The following is a 6,000-nucleotide window of genomic DNA, read 5'->3' as shown; positions in this document are numbered from 1 at the left end:
GAATCACCTCAAGGAATTTAATCACGACTGATTCTGAGACGATAATATCATATAGTCTTTAAACCTAGATATATGAGTTGTTGTTTACGAGTTGGTTGTGCATTGATAATGCGTAAACGCATCAATAACTTGAGGTTATAAAAGGTATTGTTGAGTACGATTTGATGAGTAAATAGTACACATATATAAGTCGAAGTTTATCTGTTCCTTTTATCCTAAGAGGTAAAAAGTGATATCTTGGGCCCCTCGATGATTTGGTTTGACTTTTGTGTCGGGCCCGATCAGGACTAAATTGATGTGTTCAATTAATTTCTATGTCATACAAATCTGAAATCGGGAAACAAACTGTTGGACAATAAGTATGACTATGTTTCATGCATTTGTCCGCATTATATCTTGAGAATGGAGGAATACACGATCCTATATCTAAAGGACGTGTCAGAGTTTAACAAAGGATTTTGAAAACTATGATTGCTAATCAGATTTTGAAGTCATACTTACATTTATAGTTATTAGACTTATCTAAGTGGGAGACTGTTAGATTAGGTGTCCAATCTCATAACTATATTTGGTATGTACTTGACCCGATATTAGCATTGTCTTTTTTGGTTGCCTTCACCAAAGCAACTAGACTGGATGAATTATGGTGAAAGAGGTTGATTATAACTTATTAATATATTATAGGAATAATATATTAAAAGAGTAATCATATTATTTAATTAATATTGGTCAAAAATTAATTTTGTGGTCAAAAGAGATTAATTGAATTTAAGGGACTGATATTGTAATTATAAGATAGTTGCAAAATGGGCTAAGGATCTCTTAGATAAGAGATGGACGAAATCTTATGGAAGCTCATAAGGATTTCGTCCAAGGGTAAGGTTCTGGAAGGATCTTATGGGCTGCTTAGAGCATAAGCAACCAGATTAGGTCTTTGACTGAAACCCTAATTCTTCAACTATTTAAAAAAACCCATTGGGCACATCAAATTGGCTACCAGAAACACAAAAAGGATCTTAGAGCAGATTTTGAGCCTCCTCCTCTATGTCATATTCTCCAACTTTCTTCTTGGTGTTTGTGATCAAGTAGAGGTATTACAGCTATGATACTAAGTTCTCAAAGGTTAAAGATCAAGCAACAATTGAAAGGTAACATCTTAAATTTGTTTTAATTATGATTTTCGATTCAAAGTATGCTAGAATAGGGTTTACAAGCTTTGGATTATTATTGCATGTATAATTAGAAAAACTAGATCCAAAGCTTTAGGGTTTGCATGTACACTATAGGATTGTTGTTATGCTCAAAACCAATCAAGATCCACATGAGATGACATTTATTATCTTGGCATTTAGGGGTGGAGATCCTGGTTTTTCCGGGATCTTGTGATCATCCCAGGCGTTGTCCTTGGATTTTTGTCTTTTTCTCCCAAATATTTCTTTGCGGTGTCCCTTGCTGAGGAGGTAGCTGATCTCTTTCCTTAGGGCTATACAATCATTTGTGATATGGCCAAAGTCTTGATGGTAAGCACACCATTTGGACTTGTCCTTTGAGGTGGTGGGCTTGTTATCTCTCTTCGACCATCTCGCTTTGTGTCCAACATCCTTCCTAGCATGCATTACACCTGAAATCTCCACAGAAAAACAATAGTCAATAATCTTAGGAAGTTCTTCTTCTTTTCCCTTATCCTCGAGGGTATTGACCCTATGGTGATTCGGTTTGGAATAATGCCTCATTTTGAAGGATCTTGGAGTCAGGGATTCAACTTTTCTGTTGGGATTCTTATATTGACTCGAAGTGTTACTTCACTTCTGGATTTCTCTATCCTCTTCGAGCCTTATGAACCTCAATGCCCGACACCCAAACTCATCCAATCTTTTGCATGGGGTCATCACAAGGTCTTCATAGAAGGGTGAATCCTTCCTAAGTCCTATATCAAATGCTTTTACAATGGTGGCCATGTCAACATTGGGGATACTCAAAGCTACCCTGCCAAACCTGTTAACAAACTCTATAAGTTTCTCATTAGGATCCTGAATCACTCGGTAGAGATCGCTAGTGATCTTTTCAAAGGTTCTGATGGAAGAAAACTGGTTATTAAAGATACTGACTAAGTGTGCAAATGAAGTAATAGAGTATGGGAAAACAGTTAGCAACCATTTGAGAGCTGATCCTGTAAGGGTCGAACCAAAGCCTTTGCATAGGCAAGCTTCCTTCAAGTGTTCCGGGATGGGAATGATCTCCATCCTTTCTTTGTATTGGGCTATATGCTCTTCAGGATTTGTAGTTCCATCGTATAGCTTCATGTTGGGGGTTTGGAAGCGCTTAGTAACATTGGTACCGACTATCGCTGGAGAAAATATCGAGATCTGGTGACCTATAGGAGATACTTCCGGTAAGGGTTGGACTACTCCTTGTGCACTTGAGACCATCTGCCTTAGTTGTTGAAGTTCCCTGGCCAAGTTTGGATTTATTCCTTCATCAATGTTAGTGTAGTTAGTATTAGTAGTATTACTATTTAAGAAGTTGCTAGAATCAAGGTTTCTAGGAGTATTGAAAGGCTTATCGAGATAATTGATCATAGATTCTTGGTTGTCTATGGTTGTTCCCCAGGGCGATGCAACAGTGGCAGGAACTGTGTTGTTCTGGTGATTCTCTGAGGGTCTTGCGTAGCCAAAGTTCAGGATCCTTGGTTGTACAATTGTGGGCGTTGTTCTGTGGGACTTCTGGAATTCTGCATTCATCCTTTCCACTTCTTTGAGCAGAGCTCTATTTTCCTCCTGCTGTTGGGTCACCTGTTGTGTCATTTTCCTCATCATAGTAAGGAGTTCTGCATTAGTGACTGAGGCAGTTGGATCCTAGAGCCCTGCGGATCCCAGACTTCCTTGGTTAGTTACCGGAGGGGTGTTTTTCTTGGAGGTGTTAGACATTTTTCTTTGAGAAGGGGGCCCACTCGTTGGAGGAGGTAGGTTTTTAGTTAGAGTGGAAGGAGTAGAGGATGAAGAAAGGATCGGTTGTGTAGACATGTTTTTCTCGAGGTTTTGGAACACCACGGCTCCACGGTGGGCGCCAAATTGTTTTGTTAAAAAATGCCTAAGTGCTAATAAACCAAATTGAATGAGAGGCTGTGATGTTCAGAATATGTAATTGCAAATGATAAAAGAAAGTGACATGATGGTTTACAAGGAAAATCCTTAATCCTTGCAACAATCTTCGGCATAAAACCTTCGAAGGTGATAATGCTTACCTACCTTGATGCTTATGTTTATATAAAATGTTGATTACAGTGAATTGTGTGTAAGAATGAGTGAATAATTTCGTAGAGTAAGCTTCTAGTGAAAAAAACAGTGTGTTGTGTGTAGAATACATGTGCCAATTTATAGTCTAAATTAGCCAACAAGATGTCCGATATTTCTAGGATCCTCTATGACTAGCTTGACAAACATTATTTGACCAAGTATTCCCAGTCGTTAGCATTGTTAAGGTGATTCTTCATTTAGAATTGGTCTTCCCTTGAGTACTTCTGCACACGTGTAAGTTATAGACAGAATATGACCTTTATAATATTAATAAAAATAATAATTGTAATTAGCCGGGATCTTGAACTAGCTGAGGATCCTGGAAATTTGAGGATCCTGAATATTGTAAGGATTCTGGCCCTAACAATGTGTGCCTACTTTAATTGCTATGCTTTTCTTGGTGTCGCTGAGGCTTTCATTGAAGTCTTGTAGCATTCTTTGTATTTTTGTCAGTATCTTATGATCTTCATTGACCCCATGGGGTAGGTGTCTTCATGCGTTGATGATATGTCGATGGAACGACCTTCATTTTGTGGATCCATGGTCTACTTAATATAACATTATAAGAGGATAATGTATCAATTACACAAAAAACATTGCATATAGTTTACCACTCTATACAGATAAGTAGCTTTATTTCGCCGACAGTGTGTGTGTTTTCATCGATAAGTCTGATCAACACTCAGGATCTTTTAACTATTTCAAAATCTGGGATGTTCATTGTTTTTAATACGTCTAGGAGTATAATGTTGATTGAGGATCCTCCATTGAGACAAAATGGTTGGCGATATAGAGAGTGATCACATATTCGTTATGGTGAGGATCGTGGATGTCTTGTCTATCTACTCTGTCGAAGATTAACACATTCTTGTTTGTGATTGATGTGTTCTTCGATGGTGTTTTTTCTTTCTCTGTTTTCGATACCTTAGCTTGCCTCTTTGCTATAGAATAAGAGGTACCAAAAATGTCAGATCCTCCAGATATCACATTAATTACCTTGGTGTCAGCATTGGGGATCCTGGTCTATCGAGGATCATCTGAGGATCCTGATCTTTCTCTTTGGATATCTCCTTTCTTCTTCCAAAGATTGCTTTGAAGTATCCTTTTCCTAAGAGGTGACTAATCTCCTTCCTAAGAGCTATGTAATCATATGTGATATGACCAAAGTCTTCATGGTATGCACACCATTTTGACTTGTCTTTCCAAGAAGTGGATTTTTCCCCTTTACTTGACCAAATTGCCTTCTCTCCAAGATCTTTCATAGAAAATATTTCACCTGAAATATCCTGGAAAAAAACAATAGTTAGTAATTTTAGGAAAATCTTCTTCCTTTCCCTCATCTTCAAGGGCATTAACCCTATGATGGCCAGGTTTGGAATATGGTTTTGACTTACAGGATCTACGGGCCAAGGAGTTGTCCTTCCTATTTTGGTGATCGTAAGAGGTTGGTGGGTTTCTCCTCTTTTGGATCTCCTTGTCTTCTTTGATATTTATGAACGTTAGCGCTTTATTTCTGACTTCGGCCATTCTCTTATATGGATTCATCATGAGGTCTTCATAGAATGGGGAATCCTTGTTTAAGCCTATTGAAAGGCTTAAAAGTCAATCACCATGTCGATGTTGGGTATACTTAAAGCTTCCCTGCCAAACTTGTTCAAAAAAGTCCTTAGGGATTCCTTAAAATATTGAGCCACTCGATAAAGATCAATAGTGATCCTTTTGAATGTTCTGCTACAAGAAAAATTATTAAATAAATTGACTAAGTGAGTAAACGAAGTAATAGTGTAAGGATGAAGCTTAAGAATCCATTTTAAATCCATCCTGTAAGTGTCGAATCGAAACCCTTACACAAGTAGGATTCAAATAAGTTTGTGGGAATGAAGATGATCTCCATCCTTTCCCAATATTGTGTCATGTGTTGCTTATGATCCGTAGTCCCATCATAAGGTTTCATGTCGGGGTTTAGAAGTCCTTTGGGACTTCGGTATCAGCTGATGCTGGAACGAATCTTGAGATCCTGTGGCTTGTGGGGGATACTTCTGGTATGGGTTGGACCACTCCTAGCACACTCGAGATCATTCACCTTAATTGTTGAAGTTCCATAACCATGATTGGGCTAAAATCTGCATCAAAGTCTATAAAGCCAATGTTAAAGGCATTATCATTTATAAGGTTATCAGGATCCTTAGTATTAGGAATAAGGAAGGTTTTATTGGGATCCTAGATCACGTGAGCCTGTTTGTCAAGAGTCGCGTCCTGGATAGTAGCCGATGTTGGTGCTGATGATTTCTGATGGATTCCACGCTATCGAAGTTTAGGATCCTGGGTTGAAGGATCGATAATGCGACTTCCTGGGATCTGTTGATCGCTTCACTCATTCTTTCCACTTCATTGAGCAATGTCCTGTTATCCTCTTACTGTTGGGTCAACGGTTGTTCCAGCCGCCTCATTATCGCAAAGATCTCGTTGTTGGAGACGGCTATCAGAGGATCTTAAGATCCCAGATTAGTGACTGGAGGAGTGTTTTTCATCGGCATATCAGTAGACTTTTTTGGACCTCCAACTGGATGTGGCGGAAGGTTTTTGGAGGTAACGAGCGAAACTGAGGAAGAGGATAGACTCGATTGTGTAGACATGATTTTTTAGAGGATTTTAAACACCCCAGCACCACGATGGGCGGAAAATTTTTTATTAAAAAATTAAC

This window comes from Lactuca sativa, chromosome 1, assembly GCF_002870075.4.
Source record: "Lactuca sativa cultivar Salinas chromosome 1, Lsat_Salinas_v11, whole genome shotgun sequence".
Lineage (NCBI taxonomy): Eukaryota > Viridiplantae > Streptophyta > Magnoliopsida > Asterales > Asteraceae > Lactuca > Lactuca sativa.
The sequence above is the reverse complement of the archived record's forward strand: the minus strand, read 5'-3'. Positions refer to the sequence as shown.